Genomic DNA, 11,612 nt, shown 5'->3' on the forward strand with positions numbered 1-11,612 from the left:
CCCAACACAGGAGCACCAGCATATGTGAAACAAATACTAACAGAACTAAAGGGGGAAATAGACTGCAATGCATTCATTCTAGGAGACTTCAACACACCACTCACCCCAAAGGATAGATGCACTGGGCAGAAAGTAAGTAAGGACACGGAAGCACTGAACAACACAGTAGAGCAGATGGACCTAATAGACATCTATAGAACTCTACATCCAAAAGCAACAGGATATACATTCTTCTGAAGTGCACATGGAACATTCTCCAGAATAGAACACATACTAGGTAACAAAATCAGCCTCAGAAAATTCCAAAAGATTGAAATCCTACCAACCAACCTTTCAGACCACAAAGGCATAAAACTAGAAATAAACTGTACAGATAAAGAAAAGAGGCTCACAAACACATGGAGGCTTAACAACATGCTTCTAAATAATCAATGGATCAATGACCAAATCAAAATGGAGATCCAGCAATATATGGAAACAAATGACAACAACAACACTAAGCCCCAACTTCTGTGGGACGCAGAAAAAGCAGTCTTAAGGGGAATCTATATAGCAGTCCAAGCATATTTTAAAAAGGGAGAACAATCCCAAATGAATGATCTAATGTCACAATTACCGAAATTGGAAAAAGAAGAACAAATTAGGCCTAAGGTCAGCAGAAGGAGGGACATAATAAAGATCAGAGAAGAAATAACTAAAATTGAGAAGAATAAAACAATAGCAAAAATCAATGAAACCAAGAGCTGGTTCTTCGAGAAAATAAACAAAATAGATAAGCCTCTAGCCAGATTTATTAAGAAAAGAGAGTCAATACAAATCAACAGTATCAGAAACGAGAAAGGAAAAATCACGATGGACCCTACAGAAATACAAAGAATTATTAGAGAATACTATGAAAACCTATATGCTAACAAGCTGGAAAACCTAGGAGAAATGGACAACTTCCTAGAAATATACAACCTTCCACGATTGACCCAGAAAGAAACAGAAAATCTAAACAGAGCAATTACCAGCAACGAAATTGAAGCGGTAATCAAAAAACTACCAAAGAACAAAACCCCCGGGCCAGATGGATTTACCTCGGAATTTTATCAGACATACAGGGAAGGCATAATACCCATTCTCCTTAGAGTTTTCCAAAAAATAGAGGAGGAGGGGATACTCCCAAACTCATTCTATGAAGCTAACATCACCCTAATACCAAAACCAGGCAAAGACCCCACCACAAAAGAAAACTACAGACCAATATACCTGATGAACATAGATGCAAAAATACTCAACAAAATATTAGCAAACCAAATTCAGTAATGCATCAAAAGGATCATACACCATGACGAAGTGTGATTCATCCCAGGGATGCAAGGATGGTACAACATTCCAAAGTCCATCAACATCATCCACCACATCAACAAAAAGAAAGACAAAAACCACATGATAATCTCCATAGATGCTGAAAAAGCATTTGACAAAGTTCAACATCTATTCATGATAAAAACTCTCAGCAAAATGGGAATAGAGGGCAAGTACCTCAACAGAATAAAGACCATCTATGATAAACGCACAGCCAACATTATATAGAACAGCGAGAAGCTGAAAGCATTTCTTCTGAGATCGGGAACTAGACAGGAATGCCCACTCTCCACACTGTTATTTAACATAGTACTGGAGGTCCTAGCCACGGCAATCAAACAAAACAAAGAAATACAAGGAATCCAGATTGGTAAAGAAGAAGTTAAACTGTCACTATTTGCAGACGACATGATACTGTACGTAAAAAACCCTAAAGACTCCACCCCAAAACTATTAGAACTGATATCGGAATACAGCAACGTTGAAGGATACAAAACCAACACACAGAAATCTGTGGCTTTCCTATACACTAACAATGAACCAACAGAAAGAGAAATCAGGAAAACAACTCCATTCACAGTTGCATCAAAAAAAATAAAATACCTAGGAATAAACCTAACCAAGGAAGTGAAAGACTTATACTCTGAAAACTACAAGTCACTCTTAAGAGAAATTAAAGGGGGAACTAATATATGGAAACTCATCCCATACTCGTGGCTAGGAAGAATTAATATCGGCAAAATGGCCATCCTGCCCAAAGCAATATACAGATTTGATGCAATCCCTATGAAACTACCAGCAACATTCTTCAATGAACTGGAACAAATAATTCAAAATTCATATGGAACCACGAAAGACCCCGAATAGCCAAAGCAATCTTGAGAAAGAAGAATAAAGTAGGGGGGATCTTACTCCCCAACTTCAAACTCTACTATAAAGCCATAGTAATCAAGACAATTTGGTACTGGCACAAGAGCAGAACCACAGACCAATGGAACAGACTAGACAATCCAGACATTCACCCTGACATATATGGTCAATGAATATGTGATAAAGGAGCCATGGACATACAATGGCGAAATGACAGTCTCTTCAACAGGTGGTGCTGGCAAAACAGGACAGCTACATGTAGGAGAATGAAACTGGACCATTGTCTAACCCAATATACAAAAGTAAACTCAAAATGGATCAAAGACCTGAATGTAAGTCATGAAACCATTAAACTCTTGGAAGAAAACTTAGGCAAAACCTGTTAGACATAAACATGAGTGACCTCTTCTTGAACATATCTCCCCAGGCAAGGAAAACAACAGCAAAAATGAATAAGTGGGACTATATTAAGCTGAAAAGCTTCTGTACAGCAAAAGACACCATCAATAGAACAAAAAGGAACCCTACAGTATGGGAGAATATATTTGAAAATGACACATCCGATAAAGGCTTGACGTCCAGAATATATAAAGAGCTCACACACCTCAACAAACAAAAAACAAATAACCCAATTAAAAAATGGGCAGAGGAACTGAACAGACAGTTCTCCAAAAAAGAAATACAGATGGCCAACAGACACATGAAAAGATGCTCCACATCGCTAATTATCAGAGAAATGCAAATTAAAACTACAATGAGGTATCACCTCACACCAGTAAGGATGGCTGCCATCCAAAAGACAAACAACAACAAATGTTGGCAAGGCTGTGGAGAAAGGGGAACCCTCCTACACTGCTGGTGGGAATGTAAGTTAGTTCAACCATTGTGGAAAGCAGTATGGAGGTACATCAAAATGCTCAAAACAGACTTACCATTTGACCCAGGAATTGCACTCCTAGGAATTTACCCTAAGAATGCAGCAATCAAGTATGAGAAAGATCAGTGCACCCATATGTTTATCGCAGCACTATTTACAATAGCCAAGAATTGGAAGCAACCTAAATGTCCATCGATAGATGAATGGATAAAGAAGATGTGGTACATATACACAACTGAATACTACTCAGCCATAAGAAAAGGGCAAATCCTACCATTTGCAGTAACATGGATGGAGCTGGAGGGTATTATGCTCAGTGAAACAAGCCAAGCGGAGAAAGAGAAATACCAAATGATTTCACTTATCTGTGGAATATAAGAACAAAGGAAAAACTGAAGGAACAAAACAGCAGCAGAATCACAGAACTCAAGAATGGACTAACAGGTACCAAAGGGTAAGGGACTGGGGAGGATGGGTGGGCAGGGAGCGATAAGGGGAGGTAGAAGTAGGGGGTATTAAATTAGTATGCATGGGGGGTAGGAGAAAAGGGAGGGCTGTACAACACAGAGAAGGCAAGTAGTGATTCTACAACATATTGCTATGCTGATGGACAGTGACTGTAAAGAGGTTTATAGGGGGGACCTGGTATAGGGGAGAGCCTAGTAAGCATAATATTCGTCAGGTAAGTGTAGATTAGTGAGAGCAAAAAAAAAAAAAGGGCAATTCCTGTGTGGTAACCTCCAATGAGTTCTACACAAGGGTATAAAGGGCATATAAAAGTGTAGGCAAAGTGTCTGTTTGTGTTTATATAGAGGATCAAAGCCTAATTGGGCTACCCTGAAAATGAACTAAGATACGATATGAAAAATAACTTCTAACATCAGCACTCTCTGGAAGACCCATGCCAGAAGATGATCATCAAAAACCCCAACAATGATCCACGCACCGCTACAGCTGTAGATGCACTCATCCCACCAGTTCCTGGACTTGCCATGGGAATGAAGGAGATAGCTAAGCTGGCCTGTGCATACAGAAAAACAACAAATTTGACTGTTTTATACTGTTAGAACTCAACCAAGAATTAGGAGAAGTGCAAATTGTAGCACTCCAAAATCTTTCAACTACAGACTATTTACTGTTAAAAGAACATAGGGGATGTGAACATTCCCCAGGAATGGGTTGTTTTAATTTGTCTGATTTCTCTCAGACTGTTCAAGTTCAGTTGGACAATATCCACCATATCATAGATAAGTTTTCACAAATGCCTAATATGCCTAACTGGTTTTCTTGGTTTCACTGGAGATGGATGGTAATTACAGGTATGCTTTGGTTATGTAACTATACACCTATTATGTTAATGTGTGTGCACAATTTAAGTAGTAGCTTAAAATCTATACATGCTGAAGTTACTCTACAAGAAGATATGTCAAAGAAATAATCAATCTTCGCACCTGCTACTTCTATAGCTTTTCTTCTTCCTTTCTAATTACAACCCTTAAATAGAACTCGTGCCTCATATCAAATTTACCGAGTATCATAATTCTTCCAAGTGGTAAAGATACCTCAAGACAAATGCTGGGCATAGAAGCTACAGGGCATAAACATGCAAAGAAATAAATAGCTAACCATTTCAAACAATAAGGCTTCTCTCTCACTTACCAACTTTATATTTTCCTGTATGGCCCCGGAAGATGACTGGTTAGCCAGACATGGGTAAGATTCCTTAAGGGAGGAACAACCTAAGACAGGCACAGTCGCTGGGGGACCATCAGGTGAGAAATTGGGGATCAACAGAGGTGAGGCTTAGAACCTCACCCCCCCGTTCTGAGAGAAATCTTCTGCATATGTGGATGTTTTATTGCCCTTGTCTAGCTTGGATTAACACATAGTCTACAGGCACACACCTGATCATCTATATTTGCTCTCTTAAAACACTAAACTTTGTTTTCTACCTTTATCTTGTATCTACCTACCACTTCAGCATTTTATTAAAAATAATAATAATAAAGGGAGAAATGTGGTATCCACATATAAATCAAGTATAAAAGTCAAATGAGTATTCATATTTGAACTGACTGTTTATAGGTCATAATGCATGAGGAAAACTGAAAGTTTCTGTGATGACTGCTCTTGTCCTGTTCACCATGTAACTTATTCACTATGTAAGAATTTATTCTCCATGTAAGAACTTGTTTGTTATGCTTCAGAAGATTGGAGACTGATCAAAATTATGCTTGGGGTGGATTAATGATTGTGCATTGAGCATTGACTCCCCTATACAGAATTTTATTGTTGTTAGCAACCATTTGATCAATAAATATGAGAGATGCCCTCACAAAAAAAAAGTATACACTTCTATTTGTAAAATAAATAAGTAACCTGGATGTAATGTATAGCATAAGGAATATAGTCAAAATATTATAAAAACTTGGTATGGTGATAGCTAGTACCTAGAATTATCATGTATATAAATGTTGAATCACTGTGTTGTACACATGAAACTAATGTAATACTGTGTGTCAACTACCCTTCAATAAAAAATAATTACCTACAAAAAAAATTAAAAAAAAAAAGAAATTGAATAATTTCAGCCTTATATTTCCTGGTAGAAAGCAAATTAAGTTTTATTTCTGAATATATTTGGATATTTTAGACTCTATGAAAGTAAACTTTAATTAGAAAACAATTTTAAAAAGAGGTAGTTCTAAACAGATTCTACATATGACAATAGTAAGTTGATAGCAACAATGATCTAAGAAAACGTGATTGCTTGACTGTGAGATCAGAAAGGGAAACTGACTTTCTTCTAACTTTGAAGCATACGATGTTCAATGACTGTAATTACAACTTTTGTCCATTGCAGACTCTCACCCTGGGTTTTATTAATTTCTTAATTCATCTTAACTAAGCTTTACCTTTTTTTATTTCTTAGACAAAGTAAAGTTTAAATTCTATCTTTGCAATTTATGTTTTACTGGGGAATTTGTACAATGGGAAACAGTATACTAACTTTAATAAAACAGGACTTACTTGTGGAGTTTACCTTCTACCACCCGTTTATCTCTCCTCAAGTTTGACATATAATCAATGTTCTTGTCAATTTCACTGTTAATGCAAAAAATCATTAGAAGACAGAAATTAATCTATTATGCAATATGTTAACATGGCGAGTAAACTGTTGCCATTCTTGCTAAGTAAAAATGTCAATGAGTAGCAAAAACAAATTAAAAATTATATCAATACAGTAACACAGCTAAGAGATGTACAGAAGACTTAATATGTCCACCAATGGTAGAAATGCATGGCTCAGAAATATATGGATTGGTCCTATCCCTAGAAAGGTAAAGAGCTAAAAGTAACATAACTGAAATATGTAAAATAACGAATAGCAAGAACAAGCTGAATATGGATTTGTTCGCCAAAACTTGAAATACTAGAGTGCAAATTTTACTTTGACTATTAAATGTGAGTAAGTAGTTTTTAAAAAGTACAACACATCAATAAACTAATAATATTAAATTGTTATTAGCACATAAAATAAAAAGCTGGATAATTCTATTAATGGCTGCGAAGGAAAATCAGGTAGTTATTTATCACTGAAAGATGTCAAAGAAAGAAAAATTCCGGATTCTTGCAAAGGTGTTACATTCCGGTGCTATAGTAAGAAAAAACGATTTTTATGTTTCCTTATATGAATAATTAACAGATTTATTAAGTGAACAAAATGGTTGCAAATAGAACATGGTCCTCAGGCTTTCAGTGAGCTCAGTCTGTCCATAACCGGCTTCCATAAAGATCTGCAAGATCTCAGAAACATTGTCTCCATTCACACCAACATTCAGCAAATGTTCTCCAAGAGCTGTTTCGGCCTATAAAAGTTCGGCATTTTTGTCTGTATTGATCCTAACCATACAGAACATGAAAACAATTAAGATTTTAATATATTGTTATTATATTATCTATATATTACTGAAAAGGGCTTTATTCACACTTTACATGAAGTGAAGATAAAAATAGGCAACAGATAACAGACAAGTATTTGAGTACTTGCATCTTTCTATTCCTTCTTTAGACCCTTGGTTAACAGGCGGGAAGGAGAGTATGTAAACAGATGAGTAGAAATCATACCTTCTTCGACTACAGAAACTATCTCAAGATTTCTAAGGCTTTATCTAGGCGTTCTGTCAGTAGTGGTTGCGGGAGTTCCAGGGGCACTATTGTTGTGTTTTCCAGCTCTAGAGTGTCATGGACTTTATTGTCTGGTATACTAAATAGGAAAATGGAATAACAAGCAACTGATGCATCTGGGAACTTCTCTCTCCACCTTATTATCTACAGCAAAGCTGACTGAAATGTGTATCATTGCTGGAATTATGATAAATTTGAATTTCTTGAGTATCCACTGAGAGGTACAGAGTCTTAACATGCTGATCTTAGAGGTGCTGCCATTAGCCTCCATTATTCACAGTGATTGAGAGCACACAGCATAATTTCAAAAGGCATACATAAATTTTAATTCTTTATGATTTATAAATTCTCTTTTGCTGAATATCACTTTCCTTAAGTCTGCTTGCTTTTGGCCAAAACCTAGAGGAAAATAAGAGTAATTTGGGAATATCCACATTCCCTAGGCTTTATGAACCAGGTTTTCCTAGATGTGGACCATTTGCAACTGAATGCAAATCTACACTTAACTTTGTGAGATGGGGAAAAAATTGGATCAGTGTGTATACACTCCTCTGCTAATATGCTAAAGCCAGCTATCAATGCACTGAGGGTACCAATTAAAATGAATTTTTGTATTTTTGTTTTTTTAACTTGTATCCTGTAATTAGACCTGGATCACATACAGCAGCTGAGAGAAGCCTTACAAGCAAGTCTTGTACTTCACCTACGCTGTCCCCTATATTTAGCAATCCCGTTTGAAGAACACTCAGTATTGGAACATCAATATTCACATCAAAGCCCAAAACTTTACCAAACTTTCATAAGATCTGCACCACCATGAGACAGTCTGAAAATGTACTTCCAGAGAGAACATGTCCTGGAACACGAGGCAACTCTGGCAAAGGCTGAAAAATAAAATTAAATTAAAAAGCTAATTAATTAAAAAGGCTATGACTTCAGATCTTCTGAAATAGAACAAGTTGCTATCTTTCTTTGCTCTTGAATTCTACCAGTGGTTTTCTGTCTAGACTGTGGATTCCCTGAGGGCATTTCTGCAACCGCATAGTACTAAGCACAGGATTTTGAAACCAAGCAGCCATCAATAAATTTTAGTTGAACTCAGTATGAACTCAGAACTCTGAAAAGAGAACACAAATTTTAATTAACATATATTGATAGAACATGTGTTACATAACTGGTGCGACATAAGAAATAAGCATTTCAAATTACTTGGCCATGGACATCTAAGTAGGGCACGTGTACTAATTTCTTCTAATGATGGAGACTGATTAATAATTCACACTTTTTTGGTAGCTTAGAAAATACCGTGCATCTATGGGCTGATGGGAGAATGGTACCAATCTTTGGCTAATTAATGCAGATAAATTATTCGGTCCACATGACCAGAACCCATGATCCTATCAAGAACCAAGTTACACTGCAACTAATAGTCTCTAGGCTTGTAGCAAAACACTAATATTGAATTTCAATACTACAATTAGAAAGCGGCCTCTTTTGCTACTTCTCAAGTATGCTCACATATGAACATTTTAATGACTAAACTGTAGTACCAGTTGTCATGGATATTTAAGAAGTAAATAAGGTAATAAGGTCCATGAATTAGATTTAATAATAGTATTTTAAATTTTGATTTACAAAAAGGAACTTTTAAATATTTCTATTTCACTGGTCTTTGTTAAACAATGTTCCTTCACCCTGCACTTACTGAAACAACTAACCAACGACATTTTCCCCTAATAGTGAGTGGAAACAGAACTATGGATAATATCTGATAACATACAAACATTTTATATTCCATTTGAAAACCAACTAAGTCTGAATCTTTTTTCTTAAACCATATCAGACATACACATAGCATATGATTAAAAAATTTATATAACAAAGCTAACAAAAGTAAGGCTTAACAGAGGCAGGCCACACTCACAGCAACCACGGAGCTAAACTCCATAGCCGGGCAAGAATCAGAAACCCCATCTGCAAACAGCTGCCCAGCACAAGCCACTAGAGGTCCCTGTTCTCCCAGAAGAGGAAGGCCACAAACCAACAAGAAGGGATGTTCTCCCAGGCATCACTTGTGCCAGCTCTGCAAACTACCTCTATTGACAAGAAAAGGCAGAAGAATTTGATACAGACCAAAATCACAACCCCTGAGAAGGACATAGACCTAACCAGTCTCCCTGAAAAATAATTCAAAATAAAAATCATGAACATGCTGATGGAGCTGCAGAGAAATATACAAGAGCTAAGGGATGACATCTGGAGGGAGATTGCAGAAGTGAAACAATCTCTGGAAGAATTTATAAGCAGAATGGATAAGATGCAAGAGGCCATTGATGGAATAGAAACCAGAGAACAGGAACACATAGAAGCTGATGCAGAGAGAGACAAAAAGATCTCCAGGAATGAAACAATATTAAGAGAATGGTGTGACAATCCAAAAGGATCAATATCCGCATTATAGGGGTACCAGAAGAAGAAGAGAGAAATAGAGATAGAAAGTGTCTTTGAAGAAATAATTGCTGAGAATTTCCCAAAACTGGGGGTGGAAATAGTTGCTCAGACTACGGAAGTACACAGAACTCCCAATAGTAGGGACACAAAGAGGACAACAGCAAGACACATAATAATTAAAATGGCAAAGATCAAAGACAAGGACAGAGTATTAAAGGCAGCAAGAGAGAGAAAAAAGGTCACCTACAAAGGAAAACCCATCAGGCAATCATCAGACTTCCCAACAGAAACCTTACAGGCCAGAAGAGAATGGCATGATATAATTAATGCAATGAAACAGAAGGGCCTCCAACCAAGGATACTCTATCCAGCACGATTATCATTTAAATATGAAGGAGGGATCAAACAATTCCCAGACAAGCAAAAGTTGAGGGAATTTGCCTCCCACAAACCACCTCTATAGGGCATCTTACAGGGACTGCTCTAGATGGGAGCACTCCTAAAAAGAACACAGAACAAAACACTAAACATGTGAAGAATGGAGGAGGAGGAATAAGAAGGGAGAGAAATAATCATCAGACTGTTTATAACAGCTCAATAAGCGAGTTAAGTTAGACAGAAAGGTAGTAAACAAGCTGACCTTGAACCTTTGGTAACCACGAATCTAAAGCCTGCAATGTCAATAAGTACATACCTTTCAATAATCTCCCTAAATGCAAATGGACTCAATGCACCAATCAAAAGACACAGAGTACTGGAATGGATAAAAAAGCAAGACCCATCTATATGCTGCTTACAAGAGACTCACCTCAAACCCAAAGACATGTACAGATAAAAAGTCAAGGGATGGAAAAATATATTTCATGCAAACAACAGGAAGAAAAAAGCAGGTGTTGCAATCTTGGTATCAGACAAAATAGACTTCAAAACAAAGAAAGTAACGAGATAAAGGACACTACATAATGATAAAGGGCTCAGTCCAACACGAGGATATAACCACTATAAACATATATGCACCCAATACGGAAGCACCAATATATGTGAAACAAATACTATCAGAATTAAATGAAGAAATGGAATGCAATGCATTCATTTTGGGAGACTTTAACACACCTCTCACTCCAAAGGACAGATCCACCAGACAGAAAATAAGTAAGGACACAGAAGCACTGAACAACAAACTAGAACAGATGGACCTAACACACATCTATACAACTATACACCCAAAAGCAACAGGATACACATTGTTCTCAAGTGCACATGGGACATTGACAGAATAGACCACATACTAGCCCACAAAAAGAGCCTTAGTAAATACAAAAAGAGCCTTAGTAAATTCAAAAATTTGAATTACCTCAAAAAAACCAAGAATTCTACCAACCAACATTTCAGACCACAAAGGTATAAAACTAGAAATAAATTGTACAAAAAAAGCAAAAAGGCAAACAAACACATGGAGGCCTAACAACATGCTCCTAAATAATAAATGGATCAACAACCAAATTAAAATGGAGATCCAGCAATATATGGAAACAAATGACAACAACAACACAAAGCCCCAACTTCTGTGGGATGCAGCAAAAGCAGTCTTAAGAGGAAAGTATATAGCAATGAAGGCATATTTAAAGAAGGAAGAACAATCCCAAGTGAATAGTCTAATGTCACAATTATCGAAATTGGAAAGAGAAGAACAAATGAGGCCTAAGGTCAGCAGACAAAGGGACATAATAAAAATCAGAGAATAAATCAGTAAAATTGAGAAGAATAAAGCAATAGCAAAAATCAATGAAACCAAGAGCTGGTTCTTTGAGAAAATAAACAAAATAGATAAGACTCTAGCCAAACTTATTAAGAGAAAAAGAGAGTCAACACACAT

Source organism: Manis pentadactyla, chromosome 6 (genome assembly GCF_030020395.1).
Source record: "Manis pentadactyla isolate mManPen7 chromosome 6, mManPen7.hap1, whole genome shotgun sequence".
NCBI classification, from domain to species: Eukaryota; Metazoa; Chordata; class Mammalia; order Pholidota; family Manidae; genus Manis; species Manis pentadactyla.